The following is a 27,506-nucleotide window of genomic DNA, read 5'->3' as shown; positions in this document are numbered from 1 at the left end:
CTAGAAACAGATGGGCAGGCAGACCTTTTCTGGCAGCCTTTTTTAAAGGCTGAAAAGAGGCCTCCCCACTAAAAACAAAAAACACTAAAAATTGTCAAAAGCCTGCCTTTTGATGCCCAAGATCAGTGCTCCTCAAAATTTCTGATAATAAACCAGTTTTGTTTTGTTTTTCCCTAATCCATCATAGACCTATATTTGTAAAATAGAAAATAAATTAAGAAAACAAACTAAGAAAACAAAGATAAACATAATACAGGCCTCAATTTTTACAATTAGATTCAAAAGACAGCAAATTACCCTACCGCATTGCTATAAATATTTCTAAACAGTTACTCCCAATTCTTGTACTTATTTTGTCAGGAGCCAGTAACAAGCAGTGAGTGGGCCAGCACAGACCATACCTGAATAGCATTGCCCTGGAACTTGTAGTTATTATTATCTTAAAGTTGTGAGTTAATGCACAGAAAACTACTTGCTAAACTGCCAAGTGCTGTACAAAGATTGGTCAGAATGTGTTTTACTCACTTATATCTGAGTAAGTTTGTAACTGAGAAATTAGGATTGAAGGGATGGATTTTGATGACTGAATCATTATAAAGATATTTCTTTTTGCTTTTTGGTATATTGGAGTAGACAGAGGGAAATTCCTGAAATCTCTAAATCGTAATCCAGCTGCCTTGATCTCCAACAATGATTGTATAGCCCTTATCTTCTGCCCCTGTGATTGTAAAAACCTTGTGACTAACCTTCATTTGGACCCAGTTACCCAGTTTTTCAGCTTTGGAGTCTTGAAGTCACTGAAGACAGCTGCTAGCATTTATTAATGAAGGATCTTGGGTCTGCCCAGAACTAACCCACCCCAAGACAATGTCATCTTGATGACCCAAGACTGGACCTAACCAAAGTGGGCCCCCCTGACATGCGCAGTAGCTTACACCTTGAACTATAAGTCACCTATACCTCATTCTGCCATTTTCTTCCCTACATTCTGTGACTAAGCATGTAATCAATCTGTGTACATGCTATAATCAAACCACCTCTAATTATATCACCTTGGGCCACTGTGCTTATTATCCTAAACCCTGCCCATCTTTTCTTTAATAAAACTACCTGAATTACTGCAGTTCGGGGAGACAGATTTTGGGCTGCTAGGCCATATGCTCTCCTACTATGCCCCTAGTAATAAACTCTTTCTTTCTTTGAAACCCAGGTGTCTCAGGATTTGGTTATTGAGCTCATCAGGCAAAAGAATCCACAGTCTTTGTCCAGTTACAATTTGAGGTTCCAAGAAAGGAAAGACTTTCTTCTAGTTTGCTAAGCTACTGAAAGTGATACTAAGCAAAAGGTTTTCTGCACAATGTGCCCAACAGCCAATCTATAAACCAGGGTTTCAAAGAGAGAAGGGGTTGATTGTCAAGTGTGAAACAGGAGATCAGATGGCCTGCCAGCCCATAATTCCATCTCCCAGAGTCTAAGGAGTTCAGGGTTTTTATGGATTCAAGCAAGGGGAGATGGCGTTACCATTGCAATGGCAAGTATAAAGAAGGCTGAGACTAGTCTAGAATAACCATCACAATAGTAGGTATAAACAGGGCTGAGACTAGTTCGGTAATCATAATGATTTTTTAATTCTTAACTCTAGGTTACAAAAGCAGATATCTTAAAAAAAGGGTTGGCTTTTGGTGGTGGGAATTTAGTAGCTTACAAGCTCACAGTTTTGAGGCTGTGAAAATGTACAAATCAAGGCATCATCAAGACAATACCTTCTTTCTGAAGACCTGGTGCTGGTGACCCTGGACTATTCTGTCACATGACCAGGCACATGATGGTGTCTGCTGGCCCATCAGCCAGTGATCTTTGGAGATGAAGAAGGAAAACATCTCCCAAGGAGCTTCATGAAACAGGAAGCCAGGAGAGAAAGCTAGCAGATGATGCCATGCTCACCATGTGCCCTTCCAGCTGAGAAAGAAACCATGACTGTGTTCACCATGTGCCTTCTCACTTGAGAGAGAGAGACCCTGAACTTCATCGGCTTCTTGAACCAAGGTATCTTTTCCTGGATGCCTTTGACTGGACATTTCTATACTTGTTTTAATCAGGACATTTTCTCAGCCTTAGAACTGTAAACTAGCAACTCATTGAATTCCCCTTTTTAAAAGCCATTCAGTTTCTGGTATGTTGCATTCTGGCAGCTAGCAAACTAGAACACCCACAGAGCTTCATAGCACAAAAAGTATACCTCAATGTATACAAATTAAATTAAAAAATCAACTAGGAAGCTGGGGGTTCCTAGAATAGAATACAAACTGTGTCAAAAGAATCTAATTGTATTATAAAAGTACGAGAAAACCTCACTGAAGGGAGTAAGAGGAAAAGGTGCTGACCTACTGGGCTGGTTGGAAATGATGTATGTACCCTAGAAAAGCCATGTTTTAATCCTAATCCCATTTTGTAAAGGCAGCTGCTTCTTCTAATCCCTAGTCAGCACTGTATGTTTGAAACTGTAACTAGCTCATCTCCCTGGAGATGTGATTTAATCGAGAGTGCTTGTTAAACTGGATTAGGTGGAGGTGTATCTCCACCCATTTAGGTGGGTCTTGATTGGTTTCTGGAGTCCTGTAAAAAGAGAAAACATTTTGGAGAATGAGCGATTCAGATACAGCAGAGTAGAATGACATAGCCACAAGAAGCAGAGTCCACCAACCAGCGACCTTTGGAGAAGAAGAAGGAAAATGCCTCCCAGGGAGCTTCATGAAACAGGAAGCCAGGAGAAGAAGGTAGCAGATGATGCCCTGTTCACCATGTGCCCTTCCACTTGAGAGAGAAACCGAACTTCATTGGCCTTCTTGAACCAAGGTATCTGTCCCTGGATGCCTTAGATTGGACACTTCTATAGATGAATTTTAATTGGGACATTTTCTCGGCCTTAGAACTGCAAACTAGCAACTTATTAAATTCCCATTTTTAGAAGCCATTCTGTTCTGGTATATTGCATTCCAGCAGCTAGCAAACTAGAACACCTATGAAACTTTGGTAAACAGTGTTTTAATTGGAAACTCTAAGACTAATGACAAAATGAACTGTACAGAAACACCACACTCTCAGTTGGAAAATGTTATTTCTTATGAGGGTATGGGTTAACAACTCAGAAACTGCTGTAATGGACACTGAGATTGAACAAATAAGTAAATGGGGAGTGGATGGCAGGAGCCAGTTTTCTCACCAATGGAAAGAATGGTACAGCAAGGAGGGGGGTGATGAATATGTGGTAAGATACTAGAGTGTAGACATCAATGTGAAGTCATGTTTAGCTTAATAAAGATACAGAAATCATTATAATATGCATGTATTCATGGGCTAGTATACACACATATATTTCCTAGCTGTCTCCTCAAAGGGCAAAAGGAAAGGCACCCCAGTAGAAACAAGCACATCTAGAGGCCAGATCATGGTTTCTAATACCATTCTCTACTAAAAAGGAGTCAGGCATCCTTGGAGAAGTGGCTAATTCTATGGCTGGGACAGGGAAAGTATGAGATGAAGAACCTAAAGCATCTCACAGTGCCAAAAGTAAATGCTCTAAAAACACAAAGATGGAGGGGGGTGGGGTAGGGATGGTATGCCAAGGGGACACAGGAGCCAACCTGAAAGAGTCCCGAAAGGCCATGACTTGAACAATTTGGGAACAAATAGATTATATAGCATCTGATTATAATCCAAAGTATAAAATAAATATCCATGAGTATCTACTGATGTAATCTAATATTCAACAATAGATTAACAGGAGAGATGAGACAAGTCTCCTGCACAGAAGAATTCAGAGTAGAGAAAGGGAAGTGTAGAGTGGGGAAGGAAACCAGAAGAGGGAGAAGTAACTTTACAGAAGGGAAACCTGGCAAACACTACCTCAGCCAGGTGGTGAGGGTTAGTGACATCAGTGATAAATCGTGGTGATAATATGCACCTTTGATTTGATGTGCCGAGCTTGGAACTTTACTTCTCTGCTCTTCCTCACCAATACCCTTAGCCCCAGTCTAGTCAGGAGAAACACATGAGATAAATCCAAATGGAGGGATAGTCTACAAAATACCTGACCAGTTCTGCTCGAAACTAAAGGTTGTCAGAAAACAAGGAAAGTCTGAGAAACTGTCCCAGACTAGAGGAGATGAAGAGAGATGACAACTAAATGCAATGTGGAGTCCTGGATGGAGTCCTGGAACAGAAAAGGTCATTAGGGGAAAGCCAGTGAGATCTGAATAAAGTGTGTGGAGTTTAGTTAAGAGTAATGGACCAATCTTAGCTCCTTAGTTGTGACAAATGAATAGTACTAACGTGAGATGTTAACAATCGGGCAAACTGGGTGAGGGACCCCTACAGGACCTCTCTGTATTCTCTTTGCAACTTTTCTGTAAATCCGAAACTATTCTAAAATTAAAAGTTGATTTAAATTTTAAAAAAAGTTAAAAATTGTTATAGGATGTATATGAGTGGCTGCTGAGCAAATTACCACAAACTAAAACACCAGAAGTAAGTTTATTCTCTCACTCTTCTGGAGGCCGAACCTCCAAAATTAGTTTCACTGGGGCAAATCCAAGGTGTCAGCAGGGCACATTTACTCCAGAGATTTTAAGGGAAAATCCATTTACCTGACTTTTCCAGCCTCTAAGTCTACATTCTTTGGTTTATGGCATCTTTCTCCATCTTCAAATCCAGCAGCATATCATCTTCAAATGTCTCTTTGCTTCCATCAGTACATTACCTTCTGCCTTCCACATCTAGTAAAAAAATCTCTGCCTCCTTCTAATAAGGATACAAGCTATTACCTTTAGAGACCATCCAGATAATCCAGGACAATCTCCCCATCTCAAGATCCTTAACTTAATCTGCAAAGACCCTTTTTTTCTATAATAAGGTAATTTTCACAGGTTCCAAGGATAACGGCATGACTACCTTTTAGCCATTTTTTTCAGCCTGCCATAGATGCCAAATAAGTTATGCATCCTCTTAGAGCTTCAAATTCCTCATCTGGAAGTTACATATGCAAAGATATTTAAATCAGATGGGCTGATCTGCCCCTACTCCCAGGAGGGGAGGGGAGAAGCCTGAAGAGCACCTTGTGAGTCCTGACACAACCCCTTCCCTAGGTGCTCCTCCTCTCCAAGCAGGCTGGGGTCCATGGTGAGGACACGGTGGTACAGAGAAAGGGACTGGGGTTCTGGAGACCTGGGTTCAAATTCCAACTCTGTCAGCGAATTGCACTGTGGCCTGGAGCAAATCACTTTCTCTATCTGGGATACAGTGTGATTCCAAGAAGTACATGTATATTGGTCCTGCCCTGGGAAAGGCTTAGAGAGGGATTTCTGATGTCCTTCCTGCCCTGAGATGCTATGTTTACAGGATGTTGGCTAAAAGACCTTGGTCTTTCCCAGTAACAAAGATGCATTTTTGGAGCCCTCTGGAATCCTGTGGCTGCTGTAGGGGTGGGGCAGTAGGGAGCCCCTTTGTTTCTTTTTTTTTTTTGTCTTTTTAATTTTTATTCTGTTACCATATATACAATCTAACATTTCCCCTTGTAATCATATCCGGCTTTACTTTTTTTTTTTGAAATTTTAAAATATTAAAAACCATCTATTTTCAGCAGATCTTTCATTACTGCAGTAATGACATTCTTTTGTTCTTCCTCATGCAAAAACATTTTTTAAATTTGTACATTTAGTCACTATCCTTATACACTCGAGGCATTCCTAGATTATACCATCTCAATCTTTATCGTCTATCTTTCTTTGTGATTTCATTTATGCCCCAGCCCTCCTCCCTCTATCATTCTCACGTGCAGCTTCATTCAGTGTTTTAACATAATTGTATTACAGTTAGATAATATTGTGCTGTCCATTTCTGAGTTTTTATATTCAGTCCTGTTGCAGAATCTATATCCCTTCAGCTCCAATTACCCAGTATCTTACCCTATTTCTATCTCCTGATGGTCTCTGTTACAGTTGTAATAATTGTATTACAGTTAGATAATATTGTGCTGTCCATTTCTGAGTTTTTATATTCAGTCCTGTTGCAGAATCTATATCCCTTCAGCTCCAATTACCCAGTATCTTACCCTATTTCTATCTCCTGATGGTCTCTGTTACCAACGAAATATCCCAGGTTTATTCACTAATGTCAGTTCATATCAGTGAGACCATACAGTATCTGTCCTTTTGTTTCTGGCTAATCACACTCAGCATAATGTCCTTAAGGTCCATTCATGTTGTTACATACTTCATAACTTTATTCTGTCTTACAGCTGCATAATACTCCATCTTATGTAAATGCCACAGTTTGTTTAGCCAACCTTCTGTTGATGGACATTTTGGCTGCTTCCATCTCTTGGTAATTGTAAATAATGCTGCTATAAGCATTGGTGTGTAAATGTCCGTTTGTGTCCTTGCTCTCATGTCCTTTGAGTAGAGACAGCATATAGATGGGCCCTGTTTTTTAATCCATTCTGCCAGACTATGTCTTTTGATTGGAGAGTTTAATCCATTAACATTCAGTGTTATTACTGCATGGGTAGTACTTTCTTCTGCTATTTTGCCTTCTGGGTTTTATATGTCATATCTAATTTTCCTTCTTTTTACCTTTACTCATAGTCTTCCTTTCTACACTCTTCTCCACACCTCTCTCTTCTGTCTTTGTATCTGTCTCTAGTGTTCCATTTAGTATTTCTTACAGAGCTGGTCTCTTGGTCACAAATTCTCTCAGTGATTTTTTGTCTGAAAATGTTTTAATTTCTCCCTCGTTTTTGAAGGACACTTTTGCTGGATATAGAATTCTTGGTTGGCAGTTTTTCTCTTTTAATAATTTAAATATATCACCCCACTGTCTTCTTGCCTCCATGCTTTATGCTGAGAGATCTGCACATAGTCTTATTAGGCTTCCCTTGTATGTGATGAATTGCTTTTCTCTTGCTGCTTTCAAGATTCTCTCTTTTTCTTTAACCTCTGACATTCTGATTAGTAAATGTCTTGGAGTATGTCTATTTGGATCTATTCTCTTTGGGGTATGCTGCACTTCTTGGATCTGCAATTTTAAGTCTTTCATAAGAGTTGGGAAATTTTAAGTGATAATTTCATCCATTAGTTTTTCTCCTCCTTTTCCCTTCTCTTCTCCTTCTGGGATACCCACAACATGTATATTCATGCGCTTCATATTGTCTTTCAATTCCCTGAGTCCCTGCTCATATTTTTCCATTTTTTCCCTATATTTTCTTTTTCTTGTTGGATTTCAGATGTTCCATTCTCCAGTTCACTAATCCTATGTTCTGTCTCTCGAAATCTACCATTGTAGGTTTCCATTGTTTTTTTCATCTCTTCTACCTTGCCTTTCATCCCCAAAAGTTCTGTGATTTGTTTTTTCAGACTTTCAATTTCTTCTTTTTTGTTCTTTCCTTGCCTTCTTTATATCCTCCCTCAATTCATTGATTTGGTTTTTGATGAAGTTTTCCATGTCTGTTCGTATATTTTGAATCAATTGTTTCACCTCCTGTATGTCATTTGAACTGTTGGTTTGTTCCTTTGACTGGGCCATATCTTCAATTTTCCTAGTGTAATATGTTATTTTTTGCTGGCATCTAGGCATTTAATTACCTTAATTAGTTTATTCTGGAAATTGCTTTCACTTCTTTTACCTAGGGTTTTCTTCCTGGATGAATTTGTTGTCTATCTGTTCTTTGACATTCATTTCAGCTTTATCTGGACCTCTAGCTTAAGTTTTGTTTAACAGAGGAGAATTTTTCAGTTCTTGTTTCTTGCCCTGCTTGTATGGTGCCTTTTCCTCCCCACCCTTAGGAGGGTCTACTTAGATATTATAGACCCCAGCCGGATTTTCCCAGACCAAACTGGCCTCCTATCAGGAGGAAAGAGTCACCTGCGTCGGTTTTCCCTGAGGGTGAGACTCAGCAGGTTGAAAGACTTTCCTGTGAAGTCTCTGGACTCTGTTTTTCTTATCCTGCCCAGTATGTGGCGCTTGTCTGACTGAAGGTCCCACCAGCGTAAGGTGATGCGGTACCTTTAACTTTGGCAGACTCTCCCTGCTGGGGGCGTGGTGGAGACAGAGAAGAGGTTGTAGGCTGGTTTTTTTTTGTTTGTTTTTTATTTTAACATGGGCAGGCACCGGGAATCGAACCCAGATCCTCGGGCTTGGCAGGCAAGCATTCTTACCTACTGAGCCACCGTGGCCCTGTAGGCTGGTTTTAATGGCTTCAAATTACCAAGCACTGGTGTCTGAATTCCTTGATGGAGGGATTCCACCTGAGTTGGGCTTCACCCCTCCCCTGGGGAAGGCACAGGCTCCAGAGAAGCCCCCAAAAGAGCTCACTTCTGCCTATGCCTGGGGCAGTTGCAGCCTGAGAAGTCCTGCCGCTATATCCAAAGGCAGTCAAGCCTTTATAGAAACACAGCCACAAAAACCTCTGTTTCCTTCTTTTTTTTTTCCCTCTTTTTCCGTCAGCCCTGCCCCCTTGGTGCCGGGGCAAAAATGAGCAACCTCTGCTTTGACCAGGTTCACCTAAGCTGGGGGCCTATTTTTAGTAGTCGAATTTGTTAATTAATTCCACAATTGGCGTTTGATTGTGCCCAGTCCCTGGTGCTGGGAAAGTTCCTTTCCTTTCCCCTCTGGGAAGCAGCCTGTTGGGGAGGGGTTCTGGCTGCCGCAGCTTTGGGAACTCATGGTTCTGGGGAGGCTCGCAGCCAGTCCAGCTAGTCCAGACTGGGATACGCTGTGTGTCCAGTCACTGATGTGGCCCCAGGAGCTGTTCTGTTCTGTTTCTTGTTATTTAGTAGTTGTTCTGGAGGACAAACTAAAATGCGCACATTGTTAAGCTGCCATCTTGACCCGGAAGTCCCCTTTGTTTCTTACTTGCTTCATCAGAGCCTCATTAGTCTAGACTAAGGGTCAGCAAACTACAGTCTGTGTTTGTATGACCTGTAAGCTAAGAATGGTTTTTGCAGATGAACACATGCAATCGATTTGATGATAAGGAACACTAACTTTGAACTGCAATGAAGTAAAATGTCATACCCCAAAAAAGAATTTCATTCTTCACATTAGTACGCATTTATTAATTATCTTGAAATTTTTCAATTCACATTTTGTGGAAATGTTTCCTCTCTTGTTAATAAGTACCTACATAATACCCTCCTTTTTGGCTCTTGGCCTGCAAAGCCTCTTCTTGCCCCCATTTAATCAGTCACAGTCTCAAATTTGTCTTAAGCCATCGCCAAATCCACTCTCCACGTTGCAGTCAGAGGATTGTCCCAAGCATAGCAATTGACCATGTCATTTCCCTGATTCAAGTTTCCAGGGAGGCTTCTCAGTGCAATCTGGATACACCCAGCTTCAGGCTGGTCTTTCACAACCCGGTTCCTGCCTTCCCCCATCCACTCCCTACTCTCCAGCCACACTGAACTTCTTTCTCCAGCTTCCCAGTGCACCTTACTTCTCCTAGCACCCAGAGTTTTGCATAAGCTGTTCCTTCTGCCCAAAATGCCTTTTTCCCTACTCTCTACCACAAAGCCTAATTTCTCTTTGGCCTTTAAAAGCCGATTTATACATCACCTCCTCCAGAAAGCCTTGTTTAATACCCCCTCCCTCCAAACTGTTATGTGCTTCCTCTGGGCTTTCACAGTCCCATTATTCCAATCCAGCATTGATCTTACTTTTTAAATGTCTGTGACCTCCACCAAACTGGGAGTTCATCAAGAGCAGGGGCTGGTCCGATTTAGCACTGACGTCCCTGCTTCCCAAAGGAAATGCTCCTGCTGGCTCCTGCCATTGGGGACGAAGCAGGCCAGGGCTGGAGCCGGAGTTCAGCAGCCCCAGGCATCAATTCTTTCTCAAGCAGCAACTTTTCATTCCTGGCCTGCATTGCTTCATCTGTACAATGGGGGCAGGGGACGTGGGGCCTCCTGACAGCCTAAGGCCTGGGTCAAAGGTGGCAGTGGAAGCTGGGGGTGGGGGGCGTGGCAGCTGAGCTTCTAGACGCTTTTATCAGTCCTCCATAGGCAACTCCAGACAGACACGAGCCTGGGCTCTGGGACCCGCGTGATCTGGGCCATCCCAGCCAAAGGTCAATCTTCAGTGGCCAGTTATAGCTGGCCCCTGTCTGACTATCCTACCCATCCCTTCCCTGAGAGCCTGAAAAAATGACCATGGCTGGCCATGCTTGCCTGTGCAAGTGTGTGTGTATGTTTATGGATTATTTCTGCAAAAGTATCTGTGTGTGAATATGGGCCTGTATACATGCCTGTGCCCGAGCCTGGGTGCCTTTGTGTGTGTGTGCTTCCATGTGCTTTTTCACATAAGTGTGTTCCTGTGCCCCTGTGTGTCCAAAGGCACATGACTGTGTGCATGATTGTGTGTGTAACATAATGTCGCAGGTATAACAGCAGGGCTTGAGCAGGGGGAGGAGAGTCAAGTTTCTTTAGCCCTGCCAAACTGTGACATCTGTTTCTTTGGAGTTTTCCTGATCCTTTAGCATTCATTCTTCCTCTGAAGCTCCCTCTCAAGCCACATACTCTAGGCTTTCAATGTACAGGTGCCCTCAACCCCTTCTCTCATCAGTCCATGGCTGTTGGGAGAGACCTGGAATCCTGAATCCTAAAGGAGGTACAGGGGATACCCAGTGTGCTACCAGGTTACCTTTTACCATTTCTGTGCATGCCTTCTCCAGCTTCTGTCTGCTTTTCCTTCTGTCTGCATCTGCGACTCTCTTGGGCTTGCTTGCCCTTGAACTACTGAAGACACTGTTTCCCATGTGCAGAGAACAGTAAACACCTGGGAGTTTGCATCTCCACTCACCACACCAACCAGATGAGCCTTAGGTAAGACTGACGAAAGCCCAGCTGAACAAACTCCGGGGTATAACTGATACATGTGGAAGTCCTTCAGGATCAGGCTGAGGCTGCACGTGGCTTGAAATGACACCCTAGCCTGGCTTCGTCCTCTCTCCTGCTCTGCCTCCCCGCTCCCTCATCTATTTTTCCTAGGAGTATTTCCTTAATAATCACTTTCACAGGAAGCCTCACCTCAGAATCTGCTTCTAGGGAACCCAAAATAAAACAGGGAGGATGGGCTTAGAAACCACTTAGCCCAACTATCTCCTCCTGAACCCCACGGTTCAAAGAGAACACTAAGACCCAAAGAGGGGATATGTGTCTCCAGAGCCTCCTCCTTTTGCATGCTATATTGCTATCCTTCATCTCTGTTTCAGTTTGCTAAAGCTCCCAGAATGCAATATACCAGAAATAGCAGAAAAAGTTGGCTTTTACAATGGGGATTTATTAGCTTACAATTTACAGTTGTTAGGCTGTGAACATGTCGAACTCAAGGCATCCACAGAACAATACCTGGACTCTGAAGACAGGCTGTCAGCATCTGAGACATCTGTGTCTCAGGGGAAGGCACATGGCCAGCACTGGCAGGTCCTTCATTCCCAGGTTCCCTTGCTTTCAGCTTCTTGTTCCAGTGGCCTCCTCTCCGAGCTTCTGTGGGTCCTCTCTTAGCTTCTATGGGGATTTTCTCTGAGCTTTCTCTTAATTTCAGCTTCTGTATGTGTTTTATTCTCTTATAAAGGACCCAGTAAGGGGCTTAAGACCCATCCTGAATGAAGTGGGTCACGTCACAATTGAAATAATCTAATGAAAGGGTCCCACCTACAATAGGCCGGTGCCCACATGAATGGATTAAAAGAACATGGCCTTTTCTGGTGTACATAACAGCTTCAAACCAACACAATCTCTGTTATCCCATCTCAGCATCCCCACCTCAGGCTGGAGGCCCTCTCTGCAACAACCTCCAACAGTCCTGGATTAGGAAGGTTTCTTGAGTCTGCTTGGACTCAAGAAACCCCTGGAGTGTCCCTTTAAACCCTTACCTCTCAAAGGAAAATGAAATGCTTAGGGCCAGAAATCAGGTAAAGAGAAATCATTCAAGAGAAGCATCAGCAAGGCAAGATTTCTTCTGCCAATACGCCACATCACACTGCCTTCCAGGGTGCAGAATTAGAAGGCAGATGGGGTTCCATCTGACAAAATCCAGACCTTCTTATTCTCAGATGAAGTGTGGTGGGGTCGAAAGAACCCTACTGTGGGAATCGGAAGCCTGGATCCCAACAGCAACCCTGCCATCGCCTGCCTAAAAAACTTGAAGGGAGCCAACCAGGCTTGGAGGGACTCAAATTTCCCCATTTATGGGAAGCAAGCAAAGGAGCACAGGGCAGCATAGCATTTCAAAGCACAAGATTCCCATCTCAAATCCACTTTTTATGGGCATGGCACTCACTGAATGAATAGTTACTTTGCCCGTCTGTACCTTTGATTCCTCATTTGTCAAATGTAGATGACTATAAAACTTAGTGTGAGGATTAAGTGGGGTGATCCATGTAAGATACTTTACAGGTTCCTTCCTTGACAGCTCACACAGTGAGCTTTGGAAACTGGTGGTTATTCTTGCTCTTGCTATGCTCAGTCCCAGTAGCTTAGTCCCGTGGGCTAATTTGACCCAAATCCCATGCTTTACAAAAAATCAAAGGACATTCACAAAGCAGACTGTCTGGAGGGAGAGTTTAAGGGACCTTACTTCCTATCCCACCTACCCTGCCTCTAACACTTTCCCTGGCTGTGGTAGTTAGATTCAGGTGTCAACTTGGCCAGGTGAAGGTGCCTAGTTCTATTGCTGTGGACATGAGCCAATGGCATGTGAACCTCATCTGTAGCTGATTACACCTGCAGTCTGCTAGGAGGCATGAATGATGTTTGATTTAATTGGCTGGTGCTTAAATGAGAGAGCTCAACATAGCACAGCCAAAGAAGCTCAGCATACCTCATCTCAGCACTTGCAGCTCAGTCATGACCTTTGGAGATGCAGAAAGGAATCACCCCAAAGAAAGTTGTTGGAACCCAGAGGCCTGGAGAGAAGGCCAACAAAGATCACCCTGAGCCTTCCCATGTAAGAAAGAACCTCAGTTGAAAGTTAACTGCCTTTCCTCTGAAGAACTGTACGTTAAGGAAATAAATACCCTTTTATTGAAACCAATCCATCTCTGGTGTGTTGCATTCTGGCAGCTAGCAAACTAGAACACTGGCTTCAGAAGGAAGACATAGTATGTCTTCTTTCTGAAAGTAGGCACAGGGCTGGGTGCCAGTGGGTCCTCAGGGCAGATGGGCTAATCTGGGCAGGGATGTGTGTATGTGTGTATGTGTGTGTGTAAGACAGGATCAACTGGAGAGCACAGCCAAATCCTGCTTCCTTTCTGTTTGGTAAAGGAGACAGAAATAGTATACACTTAATCTTTACCTCCACCCCTTCCCCATCAGCCTTCATTCAGAAAGAAGTATTGTTTTGCTTCCTTTTTGCTCATGTTTTACTCCATGTAAAAATTGGGTTTTTAAGTGTGAGATATTTCCTGGCACTGTGCTAAGCTGGGACTCAGAAGAAACTCAAGACTCAACACTAACTCTGAAGGTTTAGGATTCAACAAGTCTGCATACAATGGAGGGGAAAATTATTCACTCATTCATTCATTCAACAAAAGTTTCCTGACCCTATCAGGCCTATAAAGCAGCAATAGAGGACCCCACTCATGTCTGCTGGGAAGGTAAAGAAGCAGGCACAACCACCAGCCGTTTTGGCTTGCCTTTCCCATGCTTCTCTGCCTAGCCAAATCCCACCCACCTTCTACAGAGGAAGGCACAAGCTGCTGTGTAAACCTACTGCCTGGGGCTTGCAAGCTGTGGAAAGAACACTGGACGTGGAGTCTGGATCCAAGCTCCGTCGTCGTCCACCCCCCACCCCCACCCCCTTTGGATCTCACCTTGCTAATGTCAAATTTGAATTAACAATCCCAGATATGCACATCCCCAAAGGCCCTTGTCATGGCTAAATTAGATCATGGAAATGAACATGAATATGAGGGCTCCAATTACTCACATTTTGAGATTTAGATAAGTAAGTAGACACCAATCATGCAGGGGTGACGGCTCCAAAGCCGCCCACTGGTTCCCTCCCCACCCTGCTCCTCAATACAAATTCAAACAGCTCCAAACCCCATTATACAGAGGGACACTAAGGTCCAGAATTGGCCAGGAATTGAGCCAAAGGTCACAGAGAAAAACAGAGGCCTGCCCTCCCCTTCCCAGGTGAATCACCTTATTAATTATCCTACCCAGATCCTCATACATACATACATATTAATTAATAAAGACTTCTTAGCATCCCAAATAGGACTGGAATGAATCTTGAAGACCATCAACAGTAATAGTAATGGTGGTACTTCTACTAATACTGTTACTACTACTACCACTGATGATGATAGTAGCTAATGCTATGTGCCAGGCATCATGTGAGAACTGTCTATAGTCTCATTAATGTTATCATCATCCCTATGAAGTCAGGAATTTATTATTAGTAGTAGATTTTATTATTTTATTTAGTATTGTATTTTATTATTATCCTCATTGAACAGATGAGGTAACTGAGGCACCAAAAGGTTAAGTAACTTGCTTAGAATTTCACTGCTGGAGTGGGGTGAAGCTGGAATTCAAATCCAGGCAATCTCACTCTGAAACCCCTGCTCTGCCTACTCTTCCATGGGACTTCAATGAACAGTGAGTGAAGCTGGAGAAACTTTCTCAAGCTCATACCTGAGGGGCACTTGACCCACAGGTCCCTGACAACCTCTATAGACAGTCAAGAATGAGTCCTAATAGAGAGCTGTCCTGTCTCTAATTAGGATGTAGAAAACTTCAAAGAGAATGTCTCTCTGATCCTAAAAAGAGAAAAAGCCAGATAATCTACAAACTCAGAGCTTTTGTTGAGTCTATTAGAGAGGTAAAGTCACAGGGTAATGAAGTAAACTGAATTTCATATGACAAGCCTTCAACGAGAGACAGGACACATAAAATATGTCACCTTTGGCAGAACAGAAAAGAAAGATGGCTGCCATACAAGTGGGTAGGAAGAAATCAGATTAAATTTTAAATGAATTCTTAAAGGAAAAGTTGGAAGAATATAAAAGCCTCAGATACAAGGGAGGGTTCATACTCACTTGCACGCTCTTTGCCACAGGTGTCCACCAGGTGCTCATCAGAAAGACTGGGGTGAGGATCACCAAGATGGTGAAGTGAGATGTCCAGGGTTCCATCCTCACAGAATTTTTGAGCAACAAACAAAAATTGGCAGCATCATTTTTTGTAGAGCACCAGAAAACAGTTAAAGGATTGGAGTAACTGGGCGAGAGCAAAATCAAGAAAGAGACAACTTAGAAATAGCAGGAAAATCTCGTGCTACCTTCATGGTCCTTTCTATGCCCCTTCCCAGGGAGCCAGCCTGTCCCACAGTGCAGATACTTGGTCCCAGTTCCAGAAGGAGCAGAATAACCCTTATGCATATATTGGGGTGAACGTATGTCTGTACCAATCTGTTGACTGGCAGCCTGAAGGACTAAACCAGGATGCTTGTCTCTGTCTGGCTGTTCCTATAAGCTGCTTGGGACATAGAAGTGGCTCAAAGGGAAGCTAAAACATTGTATGAAAACAATCTAACCACAACTGCCAGTGGCAAAGGATTACCATCTTTAATACTTAAAATAGGGTGCTTAGGGGCGGGCCGCGGTGGCTCAGCGGGCAAAGTGCTTGCCTGCCATGCCGGAGGACCTCGGTTCGATTCCCGGCCCCAGCCCATGTAAAAAAAAAAAAACAAACAAACAAACAAAATACAATAAAACAAGAAAATGTTTAAAGATGTTTCCCTTTCTTCCTTCCATCCTTCCTTCCTTCTCTCTGTCTTTCCTTCCCTTCCTCCCTATAAAAAAAAAAAAAAAAAAAAAAATAGGGTGCTTAGGACCCTGAGGAAAGATTGCAAATTTTCCTGGGAAAAGAGAGGTATTTAGGGTGGGCCATGTTAGTTCAGCAGGCAGAGTTCTCTCCTGCCTTGCCAGAGACCCTGGTGCCTGCCCATGCAAAAAAAAAAAAAAAAGAGAGAGAGAGAGGTATTTGGAGTTTCCATATATTTGGAGGAATGGATAAGGCCACATACATATGCCCAAGACAAAACATATATTCAGAAAAGACTGGAGAGGACCCTACACTTTTGCCTCAGGCTGTCCTTTGGCCCCCTGTAAGGCTGGCAAGGCTCTGAAGGAGAGTACTTGCACAGAGAAAATATGCAAAGACTGGGAAAGTTTACTTTAATCTTTACCTTCTTTTTTTCTTCTTCCCTTTATTTTCTTAGTTAGATCCTGGCATTTAAGGAAATTTCTGCCATAACAGTGTTTAACACTGGCTGAATACAAGCTTAAGGAATGGACATTTCACTGACAAAATTCTAGCGTTAACCTTTTAAAATATCAAACATCTAGAATGCAACAAAAATTACAAGATATACAAAGAAACAGGAAATGATGGCCAGTCCATTGAAAGAAATGAATAACATAATACATCAGAAACCATTAATGAAGAAGCTCAGATTTTGGATATCCCAGAAAAAAGTCTTTTAAAACTGTCTTAAATACGATCCAATAGATGGAGGAAAACATGGACAAAGAACTAAAGGAAATCAGAAAACTGATATTTAAGCAAAATGAGAAATTTAGTAAGGATATATAAATCACAAAAATGAACAAAATAGAAATACTGGTGTTGAAGACCATTGTATTAGTTTGCTAAAGCTGCTGGAATGCAACATACCAGACATGAAACAGCTTTTAAAAAAGGAATTTAATAAGTTACAAGTTTACAGTTCTAGGGCCATAAATATGTCCTAACTAAGGCATCTAGAGAAAGACACCTTTGCTCAAGCAAGGGTGATCTGAGAAGGCACGTGGCTGGTGTCTGCTGGTCCTTGTTCCCAGTCCTGTTGCTTCCAGATCCTAATACCAGTGGTTTCCTGTCTAAGATCTGTGGGCTTTCAGTTAGTTCCTCCAGGACACAAGTCTGAGTTCTGGCTTGCTTACTATCTCATGGGAAGGCATATGGTTATGTTTTCTGGACTCTGCTCCTGTCTACGCCTCTGCTCTCTCTGTTGGTACTCCAAGCATCTCCAAACATCCATGTGTCTGTCAGCTCTGAAGCAACTTTCTCCAAGTGTCAGCATTTGAGGTTTCTCCAAAATGTTTCCCCCTGATAAACTAATCAAGTGGTTTATCACCTTGAATGGGTGGAGTCACATCCCCATCTAGTCAAAAGGTCACACCTACAATCAGTCACAGCACATTGCTGTGGAGATAATCTAACCAAAGGTTTCCAACCTACAATACTGAATCAGGATTAAAAGAAATGGCTGCCCCCCACAAGATTGGATCAGGATTAAAACATGGCCTATCTAGGGTACATAATAGTTTCAAACCAGCACAATTACAATAACTGAAATAAAAATCCATTAAAAGGACATATCAGCAGATAGGGACTTGCATAAAAAAGAATCAGTATACAAATGTTCTAAAAAATGATCATGCTGATGAATACGCAAGTATGTGATGATATTGTGAGACACTGGTTTTACACCATGTATGGAATGTATGTGGGTAAAGATTTCTCAATAAAAATTAAAAAAAAAAAAAAAGAAGGAACCAGTCAGTTTGAGGACAGGACAATTGAAATTATCCAGTCTCAGGCGCAGAAAGAAAAAAAAAGAATGGAGAAAAGTGAACAGAATCTAAAAGACCAAGGGACATCATCACACATACCAATATATGCATTGTAGGACTCCCAGGAGAAGAAAGAGATAAATAGAGAAAATATTTAAAGAAATAATGGCTGAAAACTCCCCCAATTTAATGAAAGACAGGAGTATACACATCCAAGATGCTCAATGAACTTTAAGCAGGATAAATTCAGGACTTACATTAAGATACATTTTAATAAAAATGTTGAATGCCAAACACAAAGAGAATCCTGAAAGCTGTAAGAGAGAAGCAATGCATATCTCAATAAGGGACCTCAGTAAGATTAAATGAGAAGTTTCATTGGAAATCATGGATGAAGTGTGATTACATATTTAAAGTGCTGAAAGGAAAAGAATGTCAACCAAGAATTCTATATCCAGCAAAACTATCTTTCAAAAAATAGGGACAGATATAGACGTTCCCCATTAAACAATGGCTGAGAGAGTTCATCCCCACTAGACCTGTCCAACAGGACTACCAAGAGAATTTTTCAGATTAAAAGGGAAGAATACCAGATAGTAGATCAAAGCTGCATAAAGAAAAAATATTTCCTGTAAAGGTAACTACATTGGTAAATATAAATGACAATGCTATTGTGTTTTTGACTTGGTATACCATCTTTCACTTCCTATAGGATCAAAAATACAACTGCATAAAAAGCAATGATAAATCTATGGCTGTAGATACACAGTGCATAAAGATGTAATTTGTGACAAGAACCACATAAAGCTGGGTATATGGAAAGGTATAGAACAAAGTTTGTTTATACTATTGAAGTTTGTATCAAATAAATGAGATTGTTGTAGATTTAGGATGATAAATTTAAGCCATATGGTAACCACAAAGAAAATATCTGAAAAATATACACAGAAGGGAATGAGACAAGATCTAAATGGTTCACTATATGGAGCAATTAAATACAAAAGTAAGCAGTCATGGAAGAAGTGATGGTCACAAAAGGTATAAAACTTACAAAACTGAAAAGCAAAATGGTAGAAATAAGTCCTGCGTTATCAGTAGTTCTTTAAATATAAATGGATTAAACTCTCTAGGATAAAAGCAGAGATTGGCAGAATGGATTTTTAAAAGCATGGTCCACTCTCTCTCTAAGCCAACTTGGCAGGTGAATTCACTGCCCTCCCCCCTACGTGGGACATGAATCCCAGGGGTATAAATCTCCCTGGAAACATGGGACAGAACTCCCAGGATACGCCAAGACCTGGCATCATAGAATTGAGAGACTTCATGACCAGAAGTGGGAAGAGAGAAATGAGACAATAAAGCTTTCAGTGACTGAGAGATTTCAAACAGAGTTGAGAGGTTATCCTGGAGGTTATTCTTATGTATATAGATATCCTTTTTTAGTTCATGGTGTATTGGAGTGGCAAGAGGGAAGTACCTGAAATTGTTGAGCTGTGTTCCAGTAGCCTTGATTCTTGAAGATGGTTGTATAACAATATAGCTTTTACAATGTGGCTGTGTGATTGTGAAAACCTTGTGTCTGATTATCCTTTTATCCAAGGTATGGATAGAAGAGTAAAAAAATATGGATAAAAATAAATGATTAATAGTAGGGGATAAGGGGTAAAAAATTGGGTAGATTGAATACTGGTGGTCAATGAGAGGAAGGAGTAAGGGGTATGGGATATATGAGGTTTTTTTTTTCTTTTTCTGGAGTGATGCAAATATTCTAAAAAATGAATATTCATCACATGGTGATGAATACACAAGTATGTGATGATAATGTGATCCACTGATTGTACACCATGTGTGGACTGTATGTGTGTGAAGACTTCTCAATAAAAATATTAATAAAATTTTTGTTAAAAAGCATGGCCTAACTATATGCTATTTACAAGAGACTCATCTTAAAACCAAAGAAACAAATAGGTTGAAGGTGAAAGGATGGGAAAAAATCCATGCAAATAACCAAAAAGAGAGCTAGAATGGCTATATTAATATTGGATAAAATAGAATTTAAGTAAAAAAATGGTACAAGGGACAAGAAGAACACTATATATTGAAAGTAGGGTAAATTCATCAAGAACTTAAAAAATTACAAAATACGTGTGCCTAACAACACAGCCAATAATATATGATGCAAACACACACAAAAAAATTTTTAAAGAGAGAAATAGATGGATCTACACTAATTAATGAGACAACAATACACCACTATCAATAATGGATAGAACATCTAGCCAGAAGATCAATCAGGAAATAGAGGACAATATTATAAATGAACTAGACCCAAAAGACATGTATAGAACACTTTATTCAACAACAGCACAATACATATATTTCCCAAGTGCACATTAATTATTTCCTAGGATAGACCATATGTTGGGTTACAAAACATGTCTCAGTAAATTAAAAGATATTGAAATCTACTCTTCTCTGACCACAATGGAATGTAGCTAGAAATCAGTAATACTGAAATATGGAAATTTCACAAATATGTGGAAATTAAACAATATATCCTTAAACAACTAATGGGTCAAAGAAGAAATCACAAGGGATATTATTATATTTTATATATTTTATAAAATGAAAATATTAAAATTATAATAATTATAATTATAATACTAAAATTATAATATATTTTATAATAAAATTTTATTATATAAAATATTTTGAGATGAATGAAAAAAAGCACAACATGCCAAAATTTATGGCAGGCAGCAAAAGCAGTGCTCAGATGCAAATTTATCACTGTAAATTCTTACATTAGAAAAGGCCATAAAATCAGTAGCCTATCATTACATCTGGAAGAACTAGAAAAAGAAGAGCAAATTAAACCCAAGGTGAGCAGAAGAAAAGAAATAATAGAGATTAGAGCAGAGATAGATGACATGGAAAAATAATAGAGAAAATCAATGTGATAGCTAATTTTATGTGTCATCTTGGCTAGGTATTGTGTCCAACTGTTTGGTCAAACAAGAACCTGCCAGAACGGATGGCCAAGAGGCACATGAAGAGATGCTCAATGTCCCTGGCCATTAGAGAAATGCAAATCAAAACCACAATGAGATATCATCTCACACCCACCAGAATGGCCATTATCAATAAAACAGAAAATGACAAGTGCTGGAGAGGATGCGGAGAAAGAGGCACACTTATCCATTGTTGGTGAGAATGTCAAATGGTGCAACCACTGTGGAAGGCAGTTTGGCGGTTCCTCAAAAAGCTGAATATAGAATTGCCAAACGACCCAGCAATACCATTGCTAGGTATCTACTCAAAGGACTTAAGGGCAAAGACACAAACGGGCATTTGCACACCAATGTTTATAGCAGCGTTATTTACAATTGCAAAGAGATGGAAACAGCCAAAATGTCCATCAACAGAAGAATGGCTAAACAAACTGTGGTATATACATACGATGGAATATTATGCAGCTTTAAGACAAGATAAACTTATGAAACATGTAATAACATGGATGGACCTAGAGAATATTATGCTGAGTGAGTCCAGCCAAAAACTAAAGGACAAATACTGTATGGTCCCACTGATGTGAACGGACATTCGAGAATAAACTTGAAATATGTCATTGGTAACAGAGTCCAGCAGGAGTTAGAAACAGGGTAAGACAATGGGTAATTGAAGCTGAAGGGATACAGACTATGCAACAGGACTAGATACAAAAACTCAAAAATGGACAGCACAATAATACCTAATTGTAAAGTAATCATGTTAAAACACTGAATGAAGCTGCATCTGAGCTATAGGATTTTATTTTTTATTTATTTTTTTTACTATTATTACTACTTTTATTTCTTTTCTCTATATTAACATTTTATATCTTTTTCTGTTGTGTTGCTAGTTCCTCTAAACCGATGCAAATGTACTAAGAAACGATGATCATGCATCTATGTGATGATGTTTAGAATTACTGAGTGCATATGTAGAATGGTATGATTTCTAAATGTTGTGTTAATTTCTTTTTTTTTCTTCTTTCCGTTAATAAAATAAATAAATAAATAAATAAATAAATAAAGTCCAAAAAAAAAAAAGAACCTGCCAGATTGCTAATGTGAGGACATTATACAGATGGATTTAAATCATTAGTCAGTTAATTACATATATGGCTGATTACATGTACAATCAAGAAAGGAGGTTGCCTTCAACAATGAGGGAAGGCTCCTCATCCAATCAGTTTGAGGCCTTAAAGTGAGAACTGAGGATTTTAGCAGCCAAAAAGAATTTCTGCCTTTTCTTTAAACAGCCGGCTTCTCCTGGGGGAATACAATTGCACCTTCTTCATAGTTTCTGGCTTGCAGCCTGCCTATGAAATCCAGATTTGTCAATCCATTGTCACATGAGCTAGCTTCTATATCTCAGCTACTCTAAATATGTACGTTTCTCCGGAGAACCCTAATACAAGCAATGTTACCAAAAGTTGATTATTTGAAAACATCAATGAAATTGATGATCTTTAGTTGCAGACTGACAAAGAAAACAGGGAGAGGAAACAAATAACTAAAATCAGAAATGAAAGGGGGAACGTTGCTACTGACCTTACAGAAACTAAAGGGATTATAATAATATAAACAAGTGTGTGCCAACAAATTAGATAACTTAGATAAAATGGATAAATGCACAGAAACACACAAATTATCTAGACTGCTTCAAGAAGCAATAGAAGATCTCAACAAATGACTGACAAGTACAGAGATTGAATCACCAATCAATCTTCCAACAAAGAAAAGTCCATGATCAGATGACCTCACTGGCATTTTGGCAGAAAAGATCCCCCCTGAAGGTGATCCTGAGTCCACTCTAATATGGATTGGGCTGCAATGTGTTTGGCACAACTTGAACTACATGAAATGCCTGTGGCTCTCTGGAAAGAACACAAATCCTGACAAAACTAACTATACCCTCTATTACTGGCACAGCAGCCTGGGAAAACAAATTCCCTCTCTCATCTGTACAGAATGTCAATACATTGATTATTCCTTTGATCATACTAAAGTGAAGGATGCCAATTTTGAACAACACTGTTCAAAATAATGGTCAAAGATGATGAGGAAAAAGAAAACAAACAAAAAGTTAAAAAAAAAAAATGATGATGCAGGAAAATTAGACCATCTTTTAACTTGAACTTCTTATGTGAAACCCGATCCTCCACAGGTTAAATATACTTCCTTCTGAAATGGTGGTTTGTATGTGGAATGGAAGAATACACAGAATTTTATTAGCAGACGCTTATCTTATCAAGTAGAAGTCAATAATAATAAACTGAGACACACATTATTTTGAAAATTGAAGATACCAAAACTAAATGTGTCAGAGTTCAAAATATGAGGGAAACTTGGAGGATAAAATTTGTTTCATGGTCCCTGGTGTACTTCCTGATACTTTGAATAAAATTAGAATAAGAGCCAAAGCAAATAAAGTTATGCTATGAGATGACAAGCTCTGGAGTAATTAGACTCAAGCAATGAGTATAGGCAATCAGGGCAGTTCCATACACTACATTACCATATTACTCAACATTCCAGTCATTGTTGCAGGTACAATAGTTCTGCTTTACCTAAAAAGGCTCAAGGTGATTATATTTCTTCCCATTCCTGACTATGGAAAGATTTTTTAATAAATGTTTGGAAGCCAGAATCATGCTGCTCTGTACTGGAAGTATGACATTCTATGAAAAACAAACCAAGAAAGAAACTGACTCTGTAGTGCTGACAGAAAACCTGGAGGGAGCTTCTCAGTGATGGGGATGATATATTTTTACCTTCAATGTGGCCTTGTGAAGATTCATCCTATTTGGTTTACTAATGCTGCCAGAATGCTATATACTGGAAATGGATTGGCATTTACAAACAGGATTTATTAGGTTACAAATATACAGTTCTAAGGCCATGAAAATGTCCAGATTAAGGCATTAACAAAAAGATGCCTTCACCCAAGAAAGGCTGATCGCAGAAGAGGCAAGGCAAGATGGCGGCACAATGAGGTGTGGAATTTAGTTCATCCTCCAGAGTAGCTAGTAAATCGCCAGGAAAGATACAGAACAACTGCTGGGGAAACATCAGTGACCAGACACACAGCATACACCGGTCTGGACCAGATGGAGTGGCTGTGATTGCACAAAGAACTCTTAGGCTCCAAGCCACAAAGGCTGTTGCCCCTCCCCATGGGCATGGCAGGCTGGTTCTCTGAGGGGAAAGGAAACAGACTTTACTACTAGCAAGGGTTTAGCTCAACCAAGCTCCAATTGTGGAATTAATTAACCAATTCTGACTAGTGAAAACAGGCCCCCAGCAATAAATCTGGAATAAGCACTAAAGGAACTAGGAGATTCTGCCCTAGGCAGACAGTGGGTGAATCTGAGGGGGGAAAAAAACAGAGGCTCTTTCAGTTGGACAGCATGAAATACTGGAAAAGGGCTGGACATCAAGAAAAGGGGGCACATAGATCCTGGAGATACACAGAGGCAGGTACCACCTCAAGCTCCTGATTGGCAAACCCAAGGAATGGGGGTCCTACTCTGAAAAGGCTTTTTACTTCTTAAACAGCTCATTAGATAGAGCTGCAAGCACTCTCAGGTTCCAGCACTGCCTCCAGGCAAGGGCGGAACTAAAGCATGTCTGTCAAGAGGATTGCCACCTTCAAGGAATTCAGGCCCCAGGGGCTGGAAAACAGAAATAATTAAAGCCTGCCTACTGACTGACCTCTGTCTCAAGCTTCTGGCAGGGAGAGTCTGCTGAAGTTAAAGTTACCACATCACTTTAAACTGGTGGGAAGCTGTGGGCAGACAACAGCCACCTGCTAGGCAGGACAGGAAAAGCACAGAGTCTAGAGGCTTCACAGGAAAGTCTGACAACCTGCTGGGTCTCACCCTCAGGGGAAACTGATGCTAACTACTCTTTCATCCTGAAACCTGGGCCTATCTGGGCTGTGAAAATCTGACTGGGGTCTATAATATCTGAGAAGACCCTCCTCAAAAAAAAAAAAAAAAAGGCTCCATATCATATAGACAGGGCAAGAAACAGAAAAACAAGAACTGAAAAATTCTGATCATTAAACAGAACCTATGCTACAGATCTAGAATAAGTGACACTGAATGTCAAAGAACAGATAGAGAACAAAACCATCCAGCAAGAAAACCCTAGGTAAAAGAGTGAAAACAACCTCCAGAATAAACTAATTAAGGAAATCAAATGCCTAGATACCAGCAAAAAAAAAAAAAAAGAATCATAATAAGAAAATTGAAGAATTGGCCCATTCAATGGAATAAATCAACACTTCGAATGAGATACAGGAGTTAAAACAGCTAATTCAAGATGTCTGAACACACATGCAAAATCTCATCAGATATCAAAATATCAAATCAACAAGGTGAGGGAAGATATAAAGAAGACACTGAGTGAACATAAAGAAGAACTTGAAAGTTTGAAAAAACAAATTGCAGAACTTATGTGAATGCAAGGCACAATAGAAGAAATGAAAACAAAAAAAATGGAAATCTACAACAACAGATTTGAAGAGGCAGAAGAAAAGATCAGTGAACTAGAGGACTGGACAGCTGAAACCTGACACACAAAAGAAAATATAGGGAAAAATGGAAAAATATGAGCAGAGTCTCAGGGAATTGAATGACAACATGAAGCCCATGAATATACATGTTGTGGGTGTCCCAGAAGGAGAAGAGAAGGGAAAAGGAAAAGAAAGACTAATGGATGAATTAATCACTGAAAATTTCTCATCTTTTATTAAAGACAAAATTATAGATCTAAGAAGTGCAGTGTGTCCAAACAGAATAGTCTATTTGGCTATAGACATACTCCAAGACACTTACCAATAAGATTGTCAAATGTCAAAGACAAAGAGAGAATTTTGAAAGCAGTAAGACAAAAGCAATCCATCACACGAGGGAAGCTCAATATGTTAAAATCTGACGAATTAGACTTCAAATGTAAAACAATTAAAAGAGACAAAGAAGGAACAATGTATTAATAAATGGAACAGTTCAACAAGAAGACATAACAATCATAAATATTTATGTACTAAGCTAAATTTATACACCAAAATACATGAGAAAAACACTGACAACACTGAACGGAGAAGTAGACACCTCTACCATAACAGTTGGAGGCTTCAATTCTCCACTGTCATCAACAGGTAGAACATCTAGACAGAGGATCAATAAGGAAACAGAGATCTTGATAAATGAACTAGACTTAAAAGACACTACACCCCACAAGAATAGGATAACGCATTTTTCTCAAGTGCTCATGGATCATTCTCAAAGATAGACCATATGCTGGGTCACAAAGCAAGTCTCAATAAATTTAAAAAGACTGAAATTATACAAAACACTTTCTTGGATCATAATGGACTGAAGTTGGAAATCTGACAGAGAGCCAGAAAATTCACTAATATATGAAGGCTAAACAACACACTCTTAAAATAATCAGTGGGTCAAGAAAGACATTACAAGAAAAATCAGTAGATATCTTGTGGCAAATGAAAATGAAAACACAACATATCAAAATCTATGGGATGCAGCATGGGCAGTACTGAGAGGGAAACGTATTGCCTTAAATGCCTATATTAAAAAAGAAGAAAGAGCAAAAATGAAGGAATTAACTGTTCACTTGGAAGAACTAGAGAAAGAACAGCAAGCTAAACCTAAAGCAAACAAAAGGAAAGAAATTACAAAGATCAGAGCAAAAACAAATGAAATTGAGAATATGAAAACAATTGAGAAAATCAACAAAGAACTTGGTTCTTTGAGGAAATCAATGGACCCTTAGTTAGGCTAACAAAAAAAAAACAGAGAATGAGAGAGAAAGGATGCAAATAAATAAAATTAGAAATGGAAGAGGTGACATCACCACTGACCCACAGAAATAAAGGAGGTAATGAGAGATAATATGAGCAACTATATGCTAATAAACTAGACAAGGTAGATGAAATGGACAAGTTCCTAGAAAGGCATGAAAACCAAATTGACTCAAGAAGAAATAAACAACCTCATCAAATCAATCTAAGTAAAGAGATTAAATCAGTCACCAAGAAGCTCCCAAAAAAGATAAGTTCAGGACCAGATGGCTTCACACACGAATTCTATCAATAATTCAAAAAAGAATGAATACCAATTCTGCTGAAACTCTTCAAAAAAACTGAGGAGGAGGGAAAGTTACTATGCTGATTTGAATTTGTGGACCCCAGAAAAGCCATATCCTTTAATCCTCATTCAGTACTGCTGGGTGGGAGTTTTTAAATTATCCATGGAGACATAACTCATCCAATTGTGGGTGATAACTTTTGATAAGGTGATTTCCATGGAGGTGTGTCTCCATCCATTCAAGGTGGGGTTGCCTACTGGAGGCCACGCAGCCAGAGACCTTTGGAGATGAAAAAGGAAAATGCCCCTGGGGTAGTTCATGAAACAAGAAGCCTAGAGACAAAGCTAGCAATGCCACCGTTTTCACCATGTGCCTTTCCAGTTGAGAGAGAAACCCTGAATGTCATCAGCCTTCTTGAACCAAGGTATCTTTCCCTGGATGTCCTGGATTGGGCATTTCAATAGCTTTGCTTTAGTTGGCATTTTTGCAGTCTTAAAACTGTGGACTTGCAACTGAATAAATTCCCCCTTTTAAAAGCTGTTCTGCTTCTGGTATATAGCATTCCAGCAGCTAGCAAACTAGAAAAGTTACCTAACTCATTCTATGAAGCCAACATCACCCTAACACCAAAGCCAGACAAAGATACTACAAGAAAAGAAAATTACAGACCAATCTCTTTAATGAATATAGATGTAAAAACCCTCAACAAATTACTT

At 40.2% G+C, this 27,506-nt stretch overlaps 1 pseudogene; it reads left to right on the top strand.

Moving 5' to 3' along the window:
* Positions 1-18,645: 18,645 nt before the first annotated feature.
* LOC143645123 (interleukin-13 receptor subunit alpha-1 pseudogene) lies at positions 18,646-23,430 on the top strand (annotated as a pseudogene).
* Positions 23,431-27,506: the final 4,076 nt, after the last annotated feature.

This window comes from Tamandua tetradactyla, chromosome 8, assembly GCF_023851605.1.
Source record: "Tamandua tetradactyla isolate mTamTet1 chromosome 8, mTamTet1.pri, whole genome shotgun sequence".
Lineage (NCBI taxonomy): Eukaryota > Metazoa > Chordata > Mammalia > Pilosa > Myrmecophagidae > Tamandua > Tamandua tetradactyla.
The sequence above is the reverse complement of the archived record's forward strand: the minus strand, read 5'-3'. Positions and strand labels throughout refer to the sequence as shown.